Source organism: Scylla paramamosain, chromosome 8, assembly GCF_035594125.1.
Source record: "Scylla paramamosain isolate STU-SP2022 chromosome 8, ASM3559412v1, whole genome shotgun sequence".
Taxonomy (NCBI): Eukaryota; Metazoa; Arthropoda; class Malacostraca; order Decapoda; family Portunidae; genus Scylla; species Scylla paramamosain.
This window is the reverse complement of record NC_087158.1, coordinates 30,914,540-30,927,039: the sequence shown is the minus strand read 5'-3', so window position 1 is coordinate 30,927,039 and position 12,500 is coordinate 30,914,540. Positions and strand designations below refer to the sequence as shown.

The following is a 12,500-nucleotide window of genomic DNA, read 5'->3' as shown; positions in this document are numbered from 1 at the left end:
CTCTCTCTCTCTCTCTCTCTCTCTCTCTCTCTCTCTCTCTCTCTCTCTCTCTCTCTCTCTCTCTCTCTCTCTCAGAGCCACGGTATGTTCCCACATGTTTACATATCTCAGGCAATGCCACAATCTCTGTGCTAATATCTCTCTCTAATACAACAATGTTTCATATCTCACTTACACCAATTACCTTCATATTTTTTCAGATGCTATGTTCCCAACAAGACAGGATGTGAATGCTGTATATGGGTGTCACTCTTGTGTAAATGTCTCTATCCCCTCTCCTGCTGCTGCTGCTGGTCTGCCTCAGTTAAGACACCTTGTAAACAACATTATGAGTTTTGCTATTTGTGCTGTAACACTAAAATAAAGTTAGAAAAGTCATGTGCTACTTTGATGCCTTTGTGAAGAATCAAGTAATAAAAGGGGGGAGAGAGAGAGAGAGAGAGAGAGAGAGAGAGAGAGAGAGAGAGAGAGAGAGAGAGAGAGAGAGAGAGAGAGAGAGAGAGAGAGAGAGAGAGAGAGAGAGAGAGAGAGAGAGAGACTTATAAGAAAAATTAGTCATTCTTCCATAAGTAAAATTGCATCATTCTATACTAAAGAATTCTATACATATAGTATACAAGTTTCTGTGGATATTGCTACAGGTGAAAATACAGGTTGATCTATGTTGAAAATGTTCTGTGCACATATGCCTTTTGAAGCATTGTTTAGCCATGGTGTGAAATTTAAGTGTAGTAGCCTGGCAACAGATACAATGGCCGAGCAAGGCAGGTCTTCATGGCGGGATGTGTAGTCCGTTGGTGAAACTGAATTATTCAGTTATGATATCATGTCTACAAGTTTTGGAGCTTTATAGTATCCCATGACAAGGCAAGTGACAACATACAGGTGATTTACTGATAAACATTACACCACAGCCGGGGAGTGAGAGCTAGCAGCAAATTAGCTGATTGCTAGTCAGTCACACAATTTCCCTGAGACTGTGACAATGAATACATTCAGGTTGTATTTCATAATGTGAGTGTATGAACATTGTGTTTTTCTACCTGCCCAGCCCAACCCAGCCATTGTATCTGCCGTCAGGCTATACTTGAATTTCACACCATGGCTAAACACCTTAAAATGCATATGTGCATTGAACATCAACTTAGATTAACCTGTACTTTCACTTCTGGCAATATCTGTAGAAACTCATGTTAAACCATGTATGAAAGTTATACTTCATCTTCCTCTTCATTCATATTCACTTCCTCCTGTGGCAACAGAAAGGTGCTGGCAACTTGGATGTAAGGGCTTCTTGAGGTGGTGAAGGGAACAGCAGTGGAGAACATCTTGCAATCTTGTTCCTTTCATCATGTGCCTCTAAGTAGACCACAAATATGAGGATAGTTTATGTGGTTCACTCTGTAGGGTAGAAAGAATGTGTGTAATAATAATAATAATAATAATAATAATAATAATAATAATAATAATATCTGGTTTATTAATATTGCAGCCTTACAACTGAAAATCTATGTTACATACTTATATACTAATATACATACTACATCTTAAGTATACATTTAACCCTAACGAAGTATCTTACAATTCGATACTGTGGGTACCACATGGTATTGGTCAACCTAGTAGACCAGGCCCGGGATGGTCAGGCCACCTCATGTGTATTTTTCTTTTCAGAGTTTGGTTTTCTTACCCAGCAGTGGGTCTCAACTCTCAATTTACACCAGTTGCCTAATCACTACTAAAAAGTCTGCCCAACAACTTTTGACTTGACCTGGGATTCAAACCTGGGCCCTCCTAAATGTGAATCAGGTGCACTAACCACTGTGCTACCAAGTGTGTGTGTGTGTAACTTATCAACAGCTATAGGTACTTTATAAACAGATTTGAGAGCTTATAATCTCATCTTTGTGTAAAGGTGAGAAATCTTTCACACCTCCATCCTCTTGCTCAATAAAGACAGTAACTGGTCATTTAAAGGTGAAAACCTGTGTAAGCAGGTGTGATCTTCAATTGGCTGAAGACACACTTTGCTTACTGAGATGGTGAGCAGTGTGTGTGTGTGTGTGTGTGTGTGTGTGTGTGTGTAGGATCATGCACACACACACACACACTGAAATCTGGAATGATTTGAAGGAAGAGGTGGTTGTGGCAAACATCGTAAACATTTTTAAGGAGAAAATGGATAAATATGGTTATGGTGACAGGTCAAAATCAGCTTTGACTCATGCCCTGCATAATACAACTAGGTGAATACACACACACACACACACACACACTAAGGATGAGGTAACAAAAAAACATGGCTGAGAAGAGACTTAAATGAAAAGGAGAGGGAAGAGCTATTTAAACTGAGGAAGGAAGTAAAGATAAAAAGCGAGGAGAAAACGGAAGAGCAGAAGCAGATATTCTATTGGAGAGTTTTGGACACGAAAGTGATGAAGTGGTACCTGAACAGGAAAAAAACTGGGGAAACAAGTTAAGGAGAAAAAAAAACATGGAATGAGACATACACTAACATTAATGGCCTCTTCTCAGAATTAAAGGAGTTAATTGTTTATTTAAACAGAAAAGTCCAGATATAATAGGCCTCACAGAAATAAAAAATATATGATGAGTTTGAAGAAGTAAAGAACATTGGGCAAAATAGATACAACTTACAGAAAAGAAATAGAATAAATAAGAAAAGAGGAGGAGTGATGTTTTTAATTAAGAAAAGCTTAAAAGTGGTTGAAATAGAATGTGGCACTGGACTAACAGAGGCATTAAGAATTGAAATGGAAAATATATAGGGCAAAAAGAGACAATTCTTAGTGACTTACTCGTATATAAAACCCCAAGACCAACGTCTGGTCAAACGAAGAATATGAAGAAATGATAAAAGACACAAAGAACTGGTTAGAAAAAAATGCTAAGTTGTGATAAAGTAATTATGATGGGAGACTTAAACTGTAAGGTGTACTGGGTGCAGTGATACACTGAGGGAACAGGATCATCTCAGGAAAATAAAATGAGGTCAACTGAATGTATTGAGGTTTAACGCTTGTGTTATCAGCCTCCTCGTCTCCTCAAATGACATTATTGCCTGCAGTACTATGGCAGAGTAGAATCATAATGATTTTACTGAGCAGAGATTAAAGTTCAATGAATAAAAGGTTCTCACTACTCAGGGACTTCTTTTATTGTTTGTATTGCCTTTTGAAATTACACTCTAATCCTGCACCACACCAATTTAGCAAGTTTAATAAGCCAAAACAGTGAAAAAAGTTAAGTTCATGGCAACTCTAACACTCCTAATTTTATCACTCACAGTACTCAAAACACTACAAAGGATCTCTGATGAACCCTCCACCCAACACCACCTGTCCACTAATGGGGGACCAGAGTAACTATCAGTCCCTCATCAATTGAACCGCAACAGGAGTGAGACACAATGTAAAGACTGCAGCCTAGGAAGCGGACCAAGGTGATCGGTGACTTTCTCTACTCGTACAAGTAGAGCAAGTCAGAGTGCGGTCATACCTGGGGCACGTCATCCCACCCACCACTTGGCCAATCAAAGACTAGAGGCAACTGGACCCGGATGATCATTGTGGTACGGGTAAGATAAGCCAGACTAAGTGTTATACCTGGGGCACGTCATCCCGCCCACCACAGGACCACCGACACTTGACCGATCAGAAGCTAGAGACGCTTCATACTTCCTCACCGCATTCGTTCTGCCTCTTGTCTGGTCTCCTCCTCCTCCTAGGCAACGCAAATGCAAGGTTCCTGACCATCCTGTCTGGTTCAAACACTACTGACAGGCACAACTGATGACGGACGCTACAGCCACGGCTGATTCCCTTCTGCTTCAGATTTAGCGCTACGTGTTTACATTTGCATAAAAGAAAACTTACGAAGCAGAACATTTACTGGTAGACCGCGCTAGCTGTCTCTAGCACATCATTTACTGGTTCGCATGAGGGTCTTGGGTGAAAATTGTGTTATGAAATTCAAGTTGTGGTAGTTGTTTTCGATTAGTAAAATGTATCCACAAGCGTTAGGTTGGAGAGAGAGAGAGAGAGAGAGAGAGAGAGAGAGAGAGAGAGAGAGAGAGAGAGAGAGAGAGAGAGAGAGAGAGAGAGAGAGAGAGAGAGAATGTTTAAACCCCAACAAGAAACTGAAAATGAAATTTTGTGTTCTTTAATTTTCTCTATGGGTAGTTAAATTAACTTCGATTGAACTTTGAGTTGTTGAAAATATTGAATGTGATTCTATTCTTATCTTATAGCACGTTGCCCAGTCATTTTAAATAAAATACCAAATTCTAAAAAAAAAAAAGATGTCAACTATCATATTTTCATGCCACACATTATGAAGAAGAAGAAGAAGAAGAAGAAGAAGAAGAAGAAGAAGAGGAAGAAGAAGAAGACAGAAAGAAAGAAAGAGAGAAAGAAAGAAAGAAAGAAAGAAAGAAAGAAATAAATAAAGAAAGAAAAAGAAAGAAAGAGAGAAGGAAGGAAAAAGCCAAATAGTAATAGTCTGTAATAAGATACGCCAACCTGGCAAACCCAACGTGAATATGAAGACAAAATCAAGCGGGATTGCAGAAATGTAGCCTCTCCTTCCTTCCACGTCTTTCTTTCTGCTCACCTGCGCCCACTTCCTGTTGCGGCGGGGAGAGATGGTGACCCTCATCCGCCTGCCATCCACCACCACCACCACCTTCTCCTGCTCCTCCCGCTCCATCTCCCTCCAGGTAACAGCTTCCCTTCACTTCACTTGTGTGGTGGCGCATCCTGTTATTTGCTCACCCTAACCCCTTCAACGTCCCCTCACTCACTCACTGTGGACTTCTACGATCTGTACATCACAATATGAATGAACACGGAGAAGGAAAACGTAAACAACGATAGACCAGCTGGTGCTTACGATGATTTTCGCGACAAGACGAAGGCCAACAATGAACATTTTACTTGAAACGTCGAGAGAGAGAGAGAGAGAGAGAGAGAGAGAGAGAGAGAGAGAGAGAGAGAGAGAGAGAGAGAGAGAGAGAGAGAGAGAGAGAGAGAGAGAGAGAGAGAGAGAGAGAACGAGGAATATTATTGAACCATTTAGTTTTCAAACGCTTTGTCAGGTTTTCATGGAGGTGAGAGGAGGAGGAGGAGGAGGAGGAGGAGGAGGAGGAGGAGGAGGAGGAGGAGGAGGAGGAGGAGGAGGAGGAGGAGGAGGAGGAAAGAAAGAATAGGAAGATATGCAAGATAAGAAAACAGAAAGATAAGAATGAAGATAACAAGGGAGGAATTGGTGGGCAGAGAGAGAGAGAGAGAGAGAGAGAGAGAGAGAGAGAGAGAGAGAGAGAGAGAGAGAGAGAGAGAGAGAGAGAGAGATGTGAGGGCACGTGCGGAAGAAGGGGGAGGAAGAGTTCACGAGAGAAGGAGGGAGAACTGGAGGGAAGAAAGAGGGAAAGGATTGGGAACCGAGGTGTTAGGGTGAGGTAGAGAGAGAGAGGGGGAAGAAACGTGAGGAGCAGGGTTATGGAGTGTAAGCTGGAGGGGAAGAGAAGGTTACAGGGAGAGGGGAGAGAAAGTGGGATCGTGCGTTGTGGGTTTAAGCTCGGAGGGGATAGAGGAGTTGAGGGAAAAGAAAAAGGAAAGCAAGGAAGGGAAGAATGGGCGGCTGTAGGAAATGGGACTCAATTTGTTGGCGGACGAGAGGAATGGAGGGAAGGAAAATGGTGGGGACATTAGGAGGCAGAAAAGGAGAGGGGAGACAGTCAAGGAAAAGGGGAAAGGGATGGGAAAAGGAGAAAGGAAGACGAACGAAAAGGAAAAAAAAAAAGTAGTGCATGTAATGGAGAAATGGAAGAGGAGTGGGTAAAGGGAGGGAGAAAGGGAGTGGAAATGAGATGAGGGAACGAGGAAATATATACGTAAGATATAAAAAACTAGAGGGAGGGAAGATACTAGGAGCAGAAGAGAGGAAGTCAGGAAGGAAATGGAATGGAATAGAGAAACGAAAGAAGGAAATGGAAGAGAGAGGAGATGGAGAAAGCGAATGGAGATTAGATGAAGAAATGGAAAAAAATATATACATAAAGTAAGGAAGACTGGATAGAAAGAGGGCACTGAAATAGGAGGAGAGAAAGCTAGAAAGGAAATTAGTAAAATGTATAAAATTATATGGGGGGAGAGGGAATATCAAGTAGATGAAGAGAAAGAGAATAGGAGAGAGAGAGAGAGAGAGAGAGAGAGAGAGAGAGAGAGAGAGAGAGAGAGAGAGAGAGAGAGAGAGAGAGAGAGAGAGAGAGAGAGAGAGAGAGAGAGAGAGAGAGAGAGAGAGAGAGAGAGAGAGAGAGAGGATAGAAAAAAAGAGATGATAATCGTAGTGGGAGACGAAAAGAGAGAGAGACTGAGAGAATAATGGAAGAGGAAAATGAAGTGTGAAGCAGAATAATGTGAAAGCAAAAAAATGAGAGCGAGGAGAATAACGAGAAGAAGAAAGGGAAGAGGGAGGATAACGGGAGGGAGACGGAGGAGGAGGAAGGGAGGATAGTGAGAAAGTAAAAAAGGGGTGGGGAGGAATAATACTGGAAATGAAAAAGGAGAGGGAGGGAGGGAGGACAGGGAGGGAATGAGGGAGAAGGAGTAGAGTGTGAGGGAGCATAGGATGGGGAGGAAGGATGGTGGGGAATAGAGGAGGAGGAGGAGGAGGAGGAGGAGGAGGAGGAGGAGGAGGAGGAGAGTGGCCAGTGGGAGGAAAACAGGGGATGGAGAAGAGTGGAAGGGAGAATAGGATAGGGAGGAAGGATAGTGAGAGATAAAGGAGAAGGCGGGAGAGGAGGAAGAGGAGAGGATAGTGGAAGGGAGGACAAATAGGGAGTGAGGAAGAAGAGTGGGAGAGGGAAAAGGATGGGATGAAGGATAGTGGGAGATGGAGGAGGATGAGGAAGAGGAGAATTGATAGTGGGAGGGAGAATAGTGTGAGGGGTACAGGGTGGGGAGGCAAGGTAGTGGGGGGTTGTGGGCGGCGGGGTTCACGGTGGGGTGGCCGCGTAAGAGGGCAGCGGGCGGCACTAACATGAAAATGGCTCCCTCCTGCCCTCCCTCCCTGCCTTTAATACCGACCTGGCGGCTGTGGCGACGGCAGTGTGGTTAGTTCAGCTTCTCTCTGTAATTTGCCTTCTTTTCATTCCCCCGCGCGAGTCAAGTGCTGCACTGCGTGGGTCGACGAACGGGCGTAACATGGGCTGGCATGGTGTGCTAGATGTACAGACACCAACCCCCTACATGCCTTTCTCTCCCATGCACTTCTCTCAGACACGAGACCTATTTAGATAGATAGGTACACTTCAGCGCCTTCCACAGCGTGGCCGGCAGGATCAACAGGTTGCGACTTGACCCTGGGACAGCCTGACCTGATAGCGACCGGCCACTCCTCTCGACCAATTAGCGCATCAGCAAAGGATGTAGCGGGCGGTGATTGGTGGGTGAGATGCTGCGTGTGATAACCGTGGTAAATATTGGTCTGATGAAAATCCTTTGAAGTGGAGGCGATGAGAGGCGTGGGAAGGGAGGACTATGAAGAGGTGGAGGAGGAGGAGGAGGAGGAGGAGGAGGAGGAGGAGGACGCTGCTGCTGTAATCAAAGAAGAAAAGGGAATGGGGAATTAAAGACAACGAGAATGAATAGGAAATAAAAAGCAAGACAAGATAGGAGGATACGAAACGAGGCTTATGATTGAACACTGCATTCGATAATTATAAATAGATAAATGGATAAATAAATAAATAAATAAAAGAACATATCAAGAAGAAAGGATTCCGTGAAACTACTCAGGGAGCAAAACAAGTCGAGAAAAATCAAAAGATACACACGTAGGAGAAAAATGCAAGAAAATTTCTCTCTCTCTCTCTCTCTCTCTCTCTCTCTCTCTCTCTCTCTCTCTCTCTCTCTCTCTCTCTCTCTCTCTCTCTCTCTCCTTTGTCAATCAGAAAATGGGTGACTCAAGTAAACCCGCAGAGAGCAATCTTGGGCTGGAACTTGTGGCACCCAATTTGAAGCTTCACTGCGGCTGACGAGAAGCTGATTGAAATTGGCTGAAATGTTCGCACGAGACAATGAAAGAAAGGGGTACAGACAGACAGAGAGAGAGAGAGAGAGAGAGAGAGAGAGAGAGAGAGAGAGAGAGAGAGAGAGAGAGAGAGAGAGAGAGAGAGAGAGAGAGAGAGAGAGAGAGAGAGAGAGAGAGAGAGAGGCTAAATCCTAACATGCATTTATTATTATTATTTCATCATACCTACGTAGCGTCCTTATCTTTCAGAGTGGCGCGTAGAGGAGGCAGCCTCAAGACAACAAACAACTAACGGGGAGCAACAATCTGTCGACTTACATTCACACATGCACTCTCTCTCTCTCTTGTGTCTTCTTGAAGGCTGCTGCGTGAAAGAGGACACACTCAGCCCGCTCTTCTCTCAGCACCGAGGACAGGACTGGCTCACGCTGGTACCGTCTTACTGCGTCGAGCTGAAAGAACGAAGAGAATAAGACGGGTAAGTGTTCACGATTTTTTTTTTTATTTATTGCACATCTTTCAGTACAGCATATTATTATTATTATTATTATTATTATTATTATTATTATTATTTTATTTATTTTTTTTTTGAAGGATAGTTTCAGTTATTGGTTAGTTGATTGTTTATCTGTCCATCCGTCTTTGCTTGTCTTTTTGTCTACATATCTGCATGTCTGTCTATATGTCTGCATGCCTCTCTCTCTCTCTCTCTCTCTCTCTCTCTCTCTCTCTCTCTCTCTCTCTGTGTGTGTGTGTGTGTGTGTGTGTGTGTGTGTGTGTGTGTGTGTGTGTGTGTGTGTGTGTGTGTGTGTGTGTGTGGAAGAGGCAGGACCAATGGATTTAAATCATTCTGGCTCAAATTAAGAGAAATGAGCTTAAATCTGAGTCAATCAATAGCGATGAAATGGGACAGGAAGGGCAAATGACGGGAAGGGGTGAGGGAAAGGGGCGCGCGGGAGGGGATTCAACCCTTCGCTCATTACAAGGAGATTGGAGCCCTTCTTTCTCTTACAGCGCCGCGGGAGGAAACTAAATCCTTTAAACATCGATTCAGACACGACATGGATGAAAGTGCGAGACAGTGAACCTCTCTCCCCTCATCTCTCTCTCTTGTCCTTCTCACTCCCCTCTCCAACTCCTCTCCTCGCTGCTTCTGCTGGGAAGACGGGAAGACAAACCAAACCCTTTCTTCCCGTCCACCTGCTATCAAGTTAGAGCCTCGTTCCTCCTCCTTCCTGCTGTTTAATCTGAACCTTCTCTTCCTTCTCTTCTTCCTGGTGCGGCTAATGACAGGAAGCTCTCTCGTTGCTCCTGCTTAAAAGACTCAAGGTGATTTCTCTCTATTCAGTGAAGAGAAGTTGTGAGTCAATCTCTCTCTCTCTCTCTCTCTCTCTCTCTCTCTCTCTCTCTCTCTCTCTCTCTCTCTCTCTCTCTTCTTTAGTGGGTCTTTTTTGGCGCATTCTTTCGTTTTCCTAGGCTAGAATCCTTCTAACATGAAAAAGGCTAACTAACTAACTTTAACTTAATTAACTAACCGCAGTTTGTCTATCCATCTCTCACGGAAATAAAGAGAATAATATATCGGATTGTTTAATCCCTGCCAGAGTAACCGTTCTCCTTCTCATATCATCTTCCTACTTTATATGAGTGAAAGCGTAAAATCCCCACTCGTCTTCTAAGATTTAAGAGACTGACTGTTAGATACTCCATTCACATTTAGGTGGAAGTAGGAAGAAATGTTTTATACATAGACAGCTACGTGAAGTTCTGACGGCTTCTTGCAGCTTCCATTACTTTCTTATGTTCTTTCTTAATAGATGGTTGGAATGCGCACTCGCAGTCACAAATCTTAGCTTGTAGGAGTCTGTAGCACCAGCCAGCCTCCAGTCAGTCCGTGTTCATGAAGCACCTGCACCGTAACTGTCTGTGGACATCCGTGGATTATGGCAGGAAAGACAGAGAGACAGGCAGGCACGAGACATAAGATGAGATGAGAGAAGGGCGAGAATGTATTGGAGACCTACATACAACACTGGTGGATGGAGTGATGGGCACGAGGACAGACAAAGAGAGACAGACTGAGAAGCAGAAACACACAGACACACACACACACACACACACACACACACACACACACACACACACAACGTTCGCTTTGTCTCCGTTTTGCTGGATTAGTGAGGCGATGTAGTTGAGCTCTCTCTCTCTCTCTCTCTCTCTCTCTCTCTCTCTCTCTCTCTCTCTCTCTCTCTCTCTCTCTCTCTCTCTCACTAAATGCGTGCTGTATATACATCAACCAATCTATCTGTCTATCTGTCTGTCTATCTGTCTGCTTATCAATCAATCTATCTATCTATATTCATTTATCTACAGAGAGAGAGAGAGAGAGAGAGAGAGAGAGAGAGAGAGAGAGAGAGAGAGAGAGAGAGAGAGAGAGAGAGAGAGAGAGAGAGAGAGAGATGAACAAAGTACAATAAATAGGGGAACTGACAAGAGGAGAGGAAGCAGGGACGCGAGGGGAAGATGGGAACTGGGACACAAAGAAGAGGGTAAAGACAAAAGATAAAAGGGAGGGGAAGGGAAGAGAGAGAGAGAGAGAGAGAGAGAGAGAGAGAGAGAGAGAGAGAGAGAGAGAGAGAGAGAGAGAGAGAGAGAGAGAGAGAGAGGTGGTAAAAAGATAAGAAAAAATAACAAAGGGTGAGCTAACTCTTATCATGTGCACCTCCTCTTGTCCCCTCACCCTACTCCACCCCCCCTCGTCTCTCTCTCTCTCTCTCTCTCTCTCTCTCTCTCTCTCTCTCTCTCTCTCTCTCTCTCTCTCTCTCTCCCTCCGTTTTACCTGGTGAGTTAGTTAATTGCTAGAATTTACGATGATGTAAACTTCTTAGACAAAGTTGTGTGTTTGAGTGTGTGTGTTTAAAAGAGAATGAGTACGTTCTTGAGTGTGTATTCAAATCTGGATGAGTGAAAGAGTGTGTTTTAGAGTGCGTGTGACTAAGCATACGAAGTGCATTATCCTGGGTGTGATCCTAACTATGTTCTTGAGTGCCAGTGTGTGTGGGCGAGTGAGTGTGTAGTCATAAGCGTGTTCTTGAGTGTGTGCGTGAGTGTGAGTGTACAGTGCGGTGATGAGCGTGTTCTCGGGTGTGAGTGTAGGCGAGTCAGTGTGCAGTACTGGTGATGAGCATGTTCTCGAGTGCGTGCGTGAGTGTGAGGGGTGGGAGTGCCAACACAAGTAGCTTCAGTCTTAGGTCTCCTCGGGGCGATCAATGGCGGGGACCAATCCGCGCGCGCCTCTGTCCTGCAGGGGTCCTCCCAGCCGGAAAATCGACCATTCAGGCGTGAGGTGGGCGGGCGTGCCTCCCCTCGACCGCCGCCCTCCCCTCTCCTTTCGCCGCCACTCTCCCCTCTTTCGCCGCCGCCCCCAGTGCCACCCTTCGCCCACTGCGCCGCCCTCTTCTCCCCGCGGCGTGCTGGGCGTCTGCAGAGCCACGAGAGGTGTATGCGGAGGCGTGGGCGTGGAGGTTCTGGGGAGCGTGGAGGGCTGGGAATGGTTGGAGTCACTACGCCCGTCACCATCACCCACGTCACCACCACCATTACCGTGATTAGCAAATGGCGGCACTGTGTCATCACTGCCACAATTGTCTGTCATCATCACGCATCGCTTTCACTGCCACCATCATCATTCAGCGTCATGTGACTCCGTGCTGCGCCGTCATCAAGTCAATCAGTCAATTAGTCAGTCGGTCATCACTATCACCAAAAGTATGTGCATACATCAGCTTATATTGGATCAGGTACCGTCACCACTGCCTCTGACACCAACCACCGCCACCATTACCACCGTCATCGAATTAAACCATAATATCACCATCGTCACCATTTCTGTCCGGTGCCACCATTAGGGATATCAGATTCAAACTTTAACACCACCACCACCATCGCCAGCCTCTACACCTCTCCTTGGCCCAATCCCCATCCTCACCTCCCTTCCTCGCCAGCAGGTTAAGAAAGCTTCATTACCGTGGCCAGTGCAAACTTTCCCTGCCACTGCTCGCCAACGCCTGCCCGGTGGTGTGTGAGGGCCGGTGGCAGAGCGTCAGGATGGCAGGGCGTAGGACGGCAGGGTGGTAGGGGAGCAGGGTTTGCCTCACTCCTGTGCATCGCCTCGCCACCCTGCAGCACGTAGGAATGCGGACGGGCGGTGCTTTTTTTACATGTAAAGGCTGAGCTGTTGATCCTTTTATACGGTGACACTGATTTCACTCTTTCACTTTCATTATTTTACATTTTCCTGTCGCCGCTGATTTACAACGGAGTAATAACAAAGGATATTCAGAGTATACTCGCTCGGGAGACTACAAAAGTGGTTTTCACCTCGACTCCGTTCATTTTCCTTTATTTTTTTCCCGACGAGTATTGCGTGTCGCTGCAGATTTGCCGAA

At 45.0% G+C, this 12,500-nt stretch overlaps 2 long non-coding RNA genes across 4 annotated transcripts in view; one reads left to right on the top strand and one right to left on the bottom strand.

Annotated features, from left to right (window-relative positions):
- Positions 1–378, top strand: part of LOC135103158 (uncharacterized) — a 15,343-nt gene extending 14,965 nt beyond the window's left edge. For both annotated transcript variants that reach the window (XR_010269937.1, XR_010269938.1), the window contains exon 8: positions 201–378. This is a non-coding gene — a long non-coding RNA (uncharacterized LOC135103158). The remainder of the gene's footprint in view (positions 1–200) is intronic.
- LOC135103159 (uncharacterized) overlaps positions 1–12,500 on the bottom strand; it is a 153,418-nt gene that overhangs the window by 2,637 nt on the left and 138,281 nt on the right. The window contains exons 3-5 of one of the 2 annotated variants that reach the window (XR_010269940.1): positions 8,371–8,504; positions 1,218–1,401; positions 185–313 (exon numbers count right to left, since the gene is read on the bottom strand). This is a non-coding gene — a long non-coding RNA (uncharacterized LOC135103159). Of the gene's footprint in view, positions 1–184; positions 314–1,217; positions 1,402–3,706; positions 3,855–8,370; positions 8,505–12,500 lie in introns of those variants that run through there. The other variant, XR_010269939.1, reaches the window with a different exon arrangement.